At 33.9% G+C, this 12,713-nt stretch overlaps 1 non-coding gene across 1 annotated transcript; it reads right to left on the bottom strand.

The window, feature by feature from the left end:
* Positions 1 to 12,408: 12,408 nt before the first annotated feature.
* Positions 12,409 to 12,513, bottom strand: LOC118199070 (U6 spliceosomal RNA). The gene has a single exon (XR_004759886.2). It is a non-coding gene; the product is annotated as a U6 spliceosomal RNA (small nuclear RNA).
* Positions 12,514 to 12,713: the final 200 nt, after the last annotated feature.

The following is a 12,713-nucleotide window of genomic DNA, read 5'->3' as shown; positions in this document are numbered from 1 at the left end:
TCTCATCTCCTGCTTCTAGACAACCTAATGTCTCTACAGTGGCTCCCGAACTAAAAGGTGGTGAATGATGACTCTTCACCACCAGGATTTGGCGATTGGGGATTCTAAAATCCCAACCTCCCTTTAAAAGGAGAAGTATATAAGGCATTTCTCCCGTCTTCTTAGCATGCCTTCGTAGTGTAGTGGTCAGCATGCTCGGCGCGTATTCGAGAAGCCCGTGGTTCGAGTCCCTGCCAAGGCATTGCTCATTTTTCATCTCTTCTGCTTCAAATTAACCTAATGTCTCAACAATATAGGAAAATAAATTAAATCTCTACCTTTATATTCGAATAAAAACTTTAAATCCAACGTTTTAAAATTATATTATTTGCTTTTTTGTTCGCAAAATCATGGATGACATTCTCGAAGTCTTTTTGATTCCTCCAGTTGCTGTTATGTAGTTGTTGCTCCAGTTGCTATTACGTGCAGAAATATTTCTTGAATTTAGAATAAACATTTGTAGTTCTTGAATACTTCTTAGATGATTTTTATTTAGAAAACTCTTCTTACAACTAGCAACAGTTGCAGCAATGGTGAGGGAAGTTTGCAGTAGTATTACAATGTTCTGGAGATTTTATTTTAGAATAAACTGCAAAAATACAAAAGGATAACAGTTAAACTTTCCTGTTTCGGTTTCCTCAGCAGTAATGTAAATAACACTCTGAAATACATCTCTCTTAAATAGAAATTCTTCCTTATTAATGTCATTGTGATCATAATTTAGTTGATATTCGAAATTTTCATTCAAACGTTTCGGCGGAATAAAATAGGTATAACAATAGTGTGTAGCTGCTGAAATCTAGTGGTGATTTCTTTGAATACTTTAGCTAGAGTAAAAACTATTTTCTTCTCAATTTAATTCCATGTGGCAATTCAAAATCACATTATTCTTCAGCTACCTCAACGAAAACAATCCACTTGAATAACTACTATAAACTAATGTTTCACACGAAAAATGCTGCCCACAAAAATGTGCCGCCCGGGCAGACCACTCCTTCTGCCCCCTTTAGCTACACCACTGCATTGTAGTTCCAAAATGGAGAATGTTTTAGCTTTAGTTTTATACTTTCTGAGTGCATGAACTTTATATCATTACGATCTTCGTACTTCATTCTCCTTATTGCCAATTTTTGAATATTTTTGCTTATTTTTTGCTAAGGCCTTTTTTCTTATGTTACCATGCTTACATGCGAAGCGCGTACAATGTAGTTGTACGCATACAGTGTAGTCTGAGAATGTAAGGCAATCTCGTAGGAGCTTGGTATTTTAGCGGGTATAAAAATGTCTTGAATATTGACATAAAGTTACTTTCAACAAAAATTGAAACACAAACAATTAAATTCAATTTCAACAAAATTGAAATTGTATTTTATCAAGTTATGATTCATGAAAAGGAAAGGCGAATAAATATTATTTAACAGTACAATTTAGTTCAGTCGATTGTTTATTACGTAGAAATTTAATGGTTTCTTGATTAGTAGAAACGTTACACATAAAACGGGTTTTACATAAAAATTAGAATCGAAATCTGAAAAGGAAATGAGTACACTTCTGCTTGATTTAGTGTCTATTCTTAAGAACGATCATAACTATATTACTGTAATCGTCTTCGTAATGAACTAATTATCCATTAAGAATTAAAATACCAATTTAAGCATGTGAATTAGAATATTTAAATATAAGGGATTCATTTTCGGTATCTATAATATTTTATATGAAACAGTCAGTTGTCTGTATACATGTTGAGATGATAACTTTAAATTGTAACAGCTTCCAAAGTCTCCGTTTCAATGTTGCGAGTTGTCCGTTTCAGTGTCCCTTTCTTTTTAAAAAAAGCACTAAAATTTTTATAACAAATATTAATGAAATTCTTAATTCCACATTTAATTGCTCTTATATGTTTTTATATATTTTAGAATTTTTAGAATTGTAGAAACAATATATAACATAAAACTTTTATTTATAACTACCCTAAAGTCTATCTCTATTTTAGTCTATTTCTACCTTTCTGTCCTGAAAAGGGTAAAATGCTTATTAAATTTTTTTCGAAATGCGTCATTATAAAATTAATAAGCACCATATCATTCTTACCCAACACAATTAATGCCCATACTTACAGAATGGCAAATGTGAAACTGAAGTCTTTTACCTAAATGGTTTTAAACTAAAACTTTTATCAGCAAATAATAATAAAGCGATTCTATGCACGTACAAATAAAGCAACTTCATCATTCTCAGTCTAACACCAATAACATAATATTCTCTCTTCTGGTGCCCGGCTTTGTGCAGATAAAATCTAATCTATTGTCTCTCTTTATCCCGAATAAACGAAGGCAACACACTAAATGCTGTAGTATGGAATTTAATCGTAAATATGAAGAAAGTATACATGATTTTTTTAATAGTGGGTGCCCCGGGCGATATCGCTTGGAATGCTTCGTTATGTCTTATTATGCTACGAATTATGTTTTAAGATGTCTGTGAAAATCTTCAAGTGACTATGCATATTATTGAAATAAAAGCATCATCATCTTTACCAATATCTTCTATGATACGACCAGCTAAACTTTCAGGGTATACCTAATAATAATATTGCACTTGATAATCATTATTTTACATACTGACACTATATTTACTATTCTAATTAGCTGCTAAAGACTAAATATTATAATAAAGTTAACTATTTGAGAAAACTGTGTTTCTGCTGCGTGAATTTTCTAATCGTAAGTCAGTCAATTACCCATTAAGAGATTGTTGGTCAACATAAATGTTATCTTAATTATAACAAAGCCTAAGCTATTAATGAAGCTATTGAAGATTGCAGTCTCGTATCGTTTTTACAGAAAGCAGTGTAAAAATGATTTAATTTACCATCAATACGGAAGCAATCTAGCCAAAAACCCAAAAATGCTTATTTTTAAAAAATTAGTATAATCTTTTGATATCATTTAATCAGTACCGACTGAGCAAAAGCCAGTATTAAAATTAGGAAGTAGTACAAACTGCCATTTTAAACTTTCTAAGTAACAGAAAGTTCAATGTTCTTGCCTTTATTTCAGATATATAATAGTTTAAACGGCGGTATGAAATTTCAGCAGCTAACCATTGCTGGAAGCGTAAATATTATATTTCTAGGAATCTCATTGTTTAAAACCTTACGCATCATGGTATGTTCCGGAATTAGTTCCTAATATAAATTGTTAAACGATGTGAAAGCAACAATACCTGCGCTAGAGATCAGCCGTAAATTCGTAAAATAAAAAAGTAGGTTGCTCAGCATAAAAGAAGTGGTACCGATGCTCCTATACCTTTTTTTTCATATTTAGGTTCTATGTCTTTATATTCACATTTTATCTTGTGTTATTTGTGGTATATGGTATAGAGAATGATAAGCTAGATAACCAAGATACGTAAATAATTCCTGGTTTAGCTACAATTTTTTTCCCATAGAACAGCGAGTGGAATTGAAGAATATACTCTGTTCGTTTGTAATAAGAAATACGCGAAAGTTATTTTTCGAGCTCAACGAATCCGATTTCAGAAGAAAATGTCCTTTTCTCCTGATATGCAACATTTTTTTTAGCCGCATTTAGAAATCCAGATAAGAAGTGGGGAACAACCATGGTGATGTCAAGAGGAGAAGGGTCTTCTCTACCCTGTACGTCAAATGGCATTGTTCAGTTCTGTGAACTTGATAGAGGCAAAGATAAAGAGCATTTTGAATTTATATATGAGACAAATTTTGTTTTGACAGTCCTCTGCGTAAATTTTTCTTGGCAGTGATAAATGTATAAAACATTTGTATTTCCTTCTTCAAAGACTTTCTCTCTTTCATTCTCAAAAATACATTGGTTCATCTTTTTTCTTTAATCCCTTTTATAAATAAGCACATACTTTTAATTTAAAAAGCGCTTAATGAAATAAATAGGTTAAAAGCTGCAAAAATTTTAATTCATAAGGTCCCCGGCTCTTCAGAATTTAATCATTTGAACTCTATTGACTGTTTTTAACATGAAATTTGGTGCAATGACATTGATTAAGCATGATATATTTTAGTCAATGTCAAGTTATTACCCTGCCTATGATATTCAGAATTAGTTACAGAGCTAACTTTATTTTACCATTTTTTTACGTTGCTAGTCTCTTAAGAAAATTATAATTTAGTGAAGACGTTTTATCTTCTAATGATAACAAATCATTATACACTTCTGCTAATCCGGATGGAGCAGATTTTATTTGGAAATTTATATACGCGTTTACTTCGATGTACTGTATTGTTTGCACTCTGTAAACTGGAGAAATTTTATTACCATGTAATACAGAATGTAATACAGAATATTATGTAATACAGAATTTGTTCAATAATAGACATTTTGCTTACTGATAAGGCTGTTTCTTTGCATTATTACATTTTCCTACATAATGATGTATGAAATCATTATGTGATGAAAATTCTCATAAGGGTTAAATGAAAATCCTTTTTTGTTACCTTGACGTAGAGATATTGTTGCAGCCAGAAACCACCATGTTCAAACGTTTCTGGCAATTATTTTAAACCAGTTAACAGCTAAGCAAGCATCCTGTGTTTTCTGCAGTTAAATTTCGTCTTAAAATTTACTTTAGGTCAGAAATTTTTACAGATTTCAGTTAAGCGTAATCGAAGTGAAGAACGCCAGTGCTTAGTTGCAACTCACGGTACTACGGAATTATAGAACACTTTGCTGTCCTGTAACCCAAACACTTTGCATATAAGTCCTGTTCAACACGTTTCTTGTCAGGAACCATGAAGTCATTTTTATATTAACTAAAATTTGTACTCAGGTGAAAATTATTGCGAAACAATTCTTTCGCACGGACACCTAAGATGTTCGTAAATTTTTCCTTTTAAGAGTAGATAATTGAGAAGAGGATTATATCGGCAAGGCTTCAGGCCTTGCCGATATAAAGAAAAGGAAATGTATAAATAAAAAGAATTCATATTTTTATTTTCAAATCCAGACAGAACAAAATGATATTCAAATAAGTTATTTTTGGCAGAGTTGTGTTTAAATATTTTAATTCGTAAATGTAGTGTTCCCTCACTTCTAAGAATTGTTTTTATTACTTACTATGATATTTTGAGCTGAAATTATCTGCATCATTCATTTGTCGTATTTTATGCTAATACTGGTTGTCGCAGTGCTTCTTTCTTTCTTTTTAAAAATTTAGCAAATTCTTTAGTTTTTAGCCGAAAATGACCTTCCAAAATGAGGAAAGTGATAATGCTCAATGTGTGACGCGAGTGATAATGTTCATAATCGCATGTCAGTAACAATTTATCCGCATATTCAGGTGAGAATGGTGTTAACAGTTTGAAAGTAGAATAGAGGATTTTATTGCCACGAAATAATTAAGCACAGAATAAAGCGTATGCTTCCACTAGAGTTTAGCGACTCTGAAAATATTATTTGAAACTGATTATACACCCTAATATCGAGCATTTTTGAGACAAACTGGTATTAGTCTATTAGCGGATAATTTTTCAAAGCGTAATGAGCATAGTTCCTCCAACCAATGGCGGGCTTAATCCGTCCACAAACGTTGGCCTCTACTAAGGACAGAAGAGGTGGTCACTTTATTATGGAGGCACCTAATAGGTGGGCCACCTGTAATGAGTATATTATAACCGATAAAAACTAACCGCTTTTTGTGCCACGCTCCTCTACTCGCTGTTTATAACGGACGATCTATACGGGAGCGTGGCAAGGGAAATTGCTAGGTTATTTGAGCACTGTAAAGATCCGAGGCTATCTGCCTAAGAGGACGGATGCCATCGTGGTGGGCTTTCTAATGGAAGCAGGCTCGTATTCATGTTACACTTGGGTAAACCCACGGAAACCAACCATGCAGCCAGCTCACTCACCTGGGTTTGAACCCAAGCAATATCGAACTACAAGTATTCTGTGGTCTTAACCACTCGGCCACTAGTGATCTGCATAAGAAACAAATCTTAATCCTTCGCAAAAAGAAGTTTGCTTTCAGGACTCAAAAAGAGACTACAGATGAATATTGGTGGGCGGATCTAACTACTGAAACCCCAGTATTTTCTCAAGTGACGAATCGTGATCGTTTCCGACTAATTTGGGCGTCCTGGCATTTTTTAAGTAATGTCAATATTGATGATAACGACGATCGTACTCAGAAAACTCAGTCAATTCTTATATCTATTTTATCGAAATTTAAATCTAAATGTAAATCTCGGGGAGAGATCTCGCTTAACGGAAGTTTAATACCCTGGTAATGCGGTTAGTATTTAAGGCATAGAACGCGTACATAATATGATATAGCATTCTTGTACGAATGTTTGTGAAACTACTAGAGAATATAGCTATAATTTGTAAATATATTGCGAATAAGAAAAACTATTACTTCAATTAATTTCAAGTCTTCTAAAGCCATATTCAAATTTGTGGCATCATGTGTACATGGATAACAATTATAATAGTATGCAACTCAGTGAAATGGGAATTGGACTATCAGCCGTGGCCGTTTCGCCATGGTTGTTTCGCCGTGGCCATTTCACCGTCGAAAAGTTTCGCCGTCAACACATATTTTTTCTTTACACGAATGCATTATAGCTTTCCGTATGCTATTAAGCTGATTTAGTTTAATAATTATGTTGAGTTTAATAATTTAATTTAATAAGCATTTTATATAAAATAATGTTTTGTGTAAAATTTTATACAAATACATCATTACACATGACATATTAATTTTAAGAGAGTAATGTGCTGACAAGATTCCAAAGTAATTCCGTTTCCCATTCAAATTTCATAAAAATGTGAATTTCCTGCTTGTAGGAGCGATTTCTCTGAACTAGACGATTAAAATTTCAAGACATTTTGTCGAATCATGTAAATATTGTACCCGCATAATTTTAAAATTGATAATATAACTTCTGTTATATTAGAATTTTAGCACCAGTTCTCTTTGATACTGTTGTAAGGATTATGTTAATTTTATTAACAGTTAAATTTTGAGTTAAAATTCCTTTCCTATCGCTTCTTAATTTCGACTTACCACTTCCGGCCAGAACGTAGTTTTAGAATCACGTTTGGATGCAAATTGAGGAAGAGCGGTATTTAACCGCGAAGTTCTACTGTCTTAGTCAGAGAGAACCAGAGATTCTGGCTAGCACGCGTCCACCTTTTTAAGCTACTCTTTCTTATGCTATTATTACGCTCGGCCGTACTTTAGACCCTTGATAGCTTCGTAGTCAATTAGCGTTAAGGGGCCAACTCCGTTAGAATCTGCATAGCTTCAGCTATATCTTTTTAGTTAAGATTAGTTTAGTTCTTAGTCTCTTAAGTTCAAGCCCGAGTGTCGGTTTTATTGCACAACTCCAAGATGGAGTTCTATTACACCTGACTGGAATAATAAAGAGTTATTTCATCCTTCTATCTTGTTGTTTCCTGTCACACGAACTCAAGCGATTATTCGCTTATCAGTTCTTAAGATTCTTCACATTCAACTGTAACTTAAAGTACACAGTAAAGAATCTTTATACTGCCATAATTTTCCAACTAACAGTGTCTTATTTCTTTATCTCTCATAATTGTAAATAACTATATATATTATACTTGTAAATAACTATATATCTCAGTGAAATATTTCTGAAAAACAAAGTGAGCTGTTATGATATAATTCGAGCAAGTAGAAGTCTTTCCGAATACTTGAAGAAAATTAACTTTACACCGCTTAATTCTATTTCTCGTAGTCCCAACGTTATATTCCTACTATATGCTCTCTCTGTTACTTCGATTCGGTCACAGAAAATGTCATTCAGTCACAGAAAGTATCCTTATATAACATTTCACTTTGTATAAAATGAGATATATTCCATCCACATTTTCAATATTAGGTATGAAAAAGTTCAGAAAACTGTGGAGAAACTTTCAATATACTGAGTGGTTATTTCAAGATTCTCATTTGTTTTAAATACATTCATCATGCCCATAGTTACTTCATCATGATTTTCAACCTTGAAATTGCTCTGCTGACGTAAATGAATTTTATGACTTAATAGAATGCGATTTAGTTGACTTTGTAGTTCGAGTTTCAGAAAACTTTCAGTTGTTCATATACTTTCAGATAACTTTCAGTTGTTCTCAAGTTTCGAAATGAAACATCTTATAGGGGCTGAATTTCTTATGGAAGCAAAAGTCTTTATTAAGCCTAATTATCTAAAGAAGTGAGAAATGGACTTGGGGAGTCGAAAAACGGGTTTAGTTAGAATATTACAGCTAAAACCATTATTTTTTTAATGCTCATTATTTGATTTCATAATGTTTTCTGCCCTTTTACCTAGTCTGTAAACGCAAGAAATACGTACGTTTTGCATATCCGAATAACAAACCTATGTATGATTTTCAACTTTTACACTGTAGAGACATTAGGTTAATTGGAAGCAGACGAGATTGAAAAATTAGCAACCGCCTTCGTCAGGAATCGAACCACGGACCGCTGGAATACCGGCCCAGCGTGCAGAATCACTACACCACGAAGGCATGCTAGGAAACCGGGAGAGATACCTTACATACTCCCCCTTTTAAAGGGCGACTGGGGATTTTAGGGGACCCAGTCGCCAAATCCTGGGGGAGAAGAATCATCATCCAGCACTCTTTTAGTTCGGGCGCCACTATAGAGACATTAGGTATTTTTTTTTGGAAGCAGGTAAGATGAAAAATTAACAATCGCCTTCGCCGGGAATCGAACCACGGACCTCTGGAATATCGGCTCAGCGTGCGGAACCACTACACCACGAAGGCACCCTAGGAAGGCGGGAGAAATACCTTATAAGATTACATACGCAAACATAGACACATTTATAGTTTCGCGGGGTGTAAGTGAAGAATAAGAATACAGAGTTTAATTCGTTCTCTCCTAAGACATAATAATACAAATAATGAACGCGCAAACATAGACCATGGGAATAAAGTCCGTGTATACAATTCTTTTAAGAGACATTGTAGAGACATTAGGTTAATTGGAAGCAGACGGGATTGAAAAATTAGCAACCGCCTTCGCCGGGAATCGAACCACGGACCACTGGAATAACGGCCCAGCGTGCAGAATCACTACACCACGAAGGCATGCTAGGAAAGCAGGAGAGATACCTTACATACTCCCCCTTTTAAAGGGCGATTAGGTTTTTTAGGAGACCCAATCGCCAAAACCTGGGTGTGAAGTGTTATCATCCACAACCCTTTTAGTTTGGGCGCCATTGTAGTGACATTAAGAATTTTTTGGAGGCTGGAGAGAAGAAAATTAGCAACGCCATCGCCGAGAATCGAACCACGGACGTCTGCAATACCGGCCCAGCGTGCAGAACCACTACTCCACGAAGGCACGCTAGGAAAGCGAGAGAGATACCTTACAACATCAGTACAAATATTTCAATTACCAACAGAGAAATACTGTACTGCTAAGAGAATTTTCTTTGTTTCTTAAGTCTCTTCTTAACCTCATACGTTAGCAGAATTGATGGGTTCTTTTCCTTCCCATTAAGTACTGATGCCGCTTTATACTTCTGACCAGCTCATGGCCGGCTCTGAAATTGTTCCTGAAAGAGATGCACGAACGTATTAAAGATATATACATATTTTTCCCTTAAAAACACAAAGAGTTCCCCATGTACCACAAAGTATCACATAGGACTTAAGTAAGTATGAAACACAATATAGAAAAGCAAACGTAAAAGAAAAATAAAAAAAACTTATGAAGGATTACAATCATTTTATAAACAAAAATAGCAAAGGCACCTCTCTCGGAAATAAACTGATGAAAATCAGGAGGCCAATTAATATTTATATTTTTAAGTGTCATGTTTAAGATCTTTCTGTCATCTATCTATCTTTCTGTTAAATCCGAAACACAGAACATGTTAATATTTTCCTCGCCACCAGCACTGCTATCACAAAAAATCTGTAGGCCCAACATAAATCTGCTAAGTTAACTTTTAAAGTTTCTAAGGCCAGTGAGGAATGGGGTCCATTTACAACTTGTAAAAAATAATGACCTAACATGGAAAGAAAAAATCTCTTCATTAAGCTTCATTAAGCTAATCTACGCAGTGCGTCAAATAATTTTTAAGACTGGGTCTATAAAAAGGAATAAAATCAAGAAATTAGTACCTGTTTTGGTTTTTTGTTCAAAATAAGACCCTCCACTTTCTACAGCGATTTATTAATTAATCGAACGACTAAATCACTTTGTGAAATAATCTGCAAAGAACGTGTCGAAGCTGCTTGTATGGTCGAAATATCCTCAAAATAACTCTTTTAATTTCATTTTAAATTTAGGGAATAAGGAATAGTGAATACGATGGATGGTTAAACACACAGACATTATTTTATGCTAATAATCGACAAAATATAAGAAAAGTGTGACTGACCAACTGCTTTCAGTCCGATAGTCTACACGAATGCGACGAATTCTGACCATCAAATGCTTTTAAACAGCTAATTAGTACTGACCTGCAATGGTTTGCCCAGCTGGAACAAATTCTTTGTGGATAATACCTTTACTATCGAATAATAAAATGAGCATTCTTTTAATTTCGGATGGAACTTCTTTTTTTTTTTTTTTTGCTTGCGGTGAGTTTTGTGACTTCCATTCCGCACCTTTTCGCTTTGTTTCAGAATCATATTGAAAACACCACGTTTCATCAGCTGTAGCAATGGACTTCAAGAAGTCTGGATCATTTCCGAATGAAATGATGTCTCTACAGTGCGCACTTCTCATTGCCTTTTGTTCAGGGGTTGAAGTGCGTGGAATAAATTTAGCACACACTTTTGTCTTGCTCAAATCTTTATGCAGGATTTATGCAGCATTTACACTCACAGACCATTACAAGCTGCGCTCTGGGACGAGTCTTAAAATTTATTTGACGCACTGTGTATTCATTATTCCACGACTCCACAATACTTTCATTCTTGACCTTTCTACAAAAGGATTTATACTAACAAAAATATCAGTCTCGCGCTTGGTGTCAATCTTTGTAGGAAAATTAGCCCGTCCATTTCCAACAACACCCGTATGTCCTCGAAAAGCTGTGAAAGAAACCAAAATATTTTTATCTTTCAGGTTGTCTTTAAATCTCAATAATAAAAGTTTAGCTTTCCAGAAGGCTATGTTATTAGAAGAAGTTTGGGATTATCTTATTAGAAGACGAAATACATTTTAGGGTCTCCAAGGATGAAAGAGAATCAGTACAAACGAGATAATCTGAAACAACACTATTTTGTTCAATGGTCCATGTGACAGCGAAATTTAAACACAAAAACATGGTTGTTGAACTGATGAATATATCACAACGAATAATTTTAAAAACCTCACGTATTCGATTAAATATGAGAGATTTTCGAAATCGACACATATTTTTTTTAAGAAACAGGCGTTTATTTTTCAGCAGCAAAATATCTCTGATGCCCAGTGTCATAGTTTCGAAGAAATAGTGCAGTTAAATAAAAGATCGAAACAAACTTATTTTTTAAAATAGTGCCCCCAAGTCAAGAAGATCTACTCTATCAGATGACTTTCTATCCAGTTTCGAATTCAGACAAAGGGATTGGCTGCATTAGCTTTTCCGTTGTTTTCTCCAGGTAACGAATACGAACCGTTTTATTTTAGAAAGTCATTCGCACAGGCAGAAACTTAGACACTTAGCCAACTTAAACTGTTGAAAATTTCATCCCTTTTCAAATTTCCAGGCTTTTTTAGAAATAAAAGGCATAATTCAGCAAGGAAGTATGGTTTCTTTCTGCCACCATGATATTTCAATGTTACGTCTTTCTTGAAACTTCTGCTTTTCATTCAGCCACTACCAAAATGTAAATCAAGTTTAAAGAGTAAGCTATTTTTTTATTTTAGAGAGATATATGCTGGAACCCACCAAATAGCAATTTATTTCTTCTGTCGTCCATCTGTGTGCAGGTCTATGTTTGAAAAGTGATTTCTTTCTTAAAATTTGATGGCGCATATGGCTAGAAGCTGAGGTAACTGAATACCAGGTTGATTAAGCATTGATGTTATTTGTTGAATTGCACATAATTAAGTAATTTCTAAGACACTTTTTCTTGTAGTTTTGGTCTTCCGAAAATTGAAGCTAAGTGCGAAGACGAGAATTCATTGAAAATACATGAAGGTTACAGAGAGATTAAGAGTTAATCAGGTTTAATCTTGCAAACAGACTGATTAGAATATAAAAATATTTTAATAACAGAAATTATTGCAGAAATTGCAACAAATATCATCTGAAGGCTTTTTACGAAGTAAGTATGTTTATCAAGTAAAACAATATTAATGAAATGAGAAATGCATAAAATTATTTACAGTGTGTTACTTAATTTTTACAGGCTGTCATCCTGGCGCAGGGGCCATGCTAATCTTCTCTGGTATCGTTCAAATTTTAGTATATGTGCAAGAAGAATGGGAAGGAGAAAGGAAATCTAAAAATGTAGCTAATACATTTCTAAAAAATAAAACGATTTGACCAGATGAAAAGCCTTTTTTTTTATTAAAATACCTGTTAAGTAATAAAAAAATAACACACAGAACAAGTATTAATTTAGAAATAAAAAAACCAAAATCAACGTTATATTTGCAAATTTTCACAGAAAATTTCCAAACATAAA

Source organism: Stegodyphus dumicola, chromosome X1 (assembly GCF_044657685.1).
Source record: "Stegodyphus dumicola isolate Sdum_Otavi_A_Nest chromosome X1, ASM4465768v1".
In the NCBI taxonomy this organism is placed as follows: Eukaryota; Metazoa; Arthropoda; class Arachnida; order Araneae; family Eresidae; genus Stegodyphus; species Stegodyphus dumicola.
The sequence above is the reverse complement of the archived record's forward strand: the minus strand, read 5'-3'. Positions and strand labels throughout refer to the sequence as shown.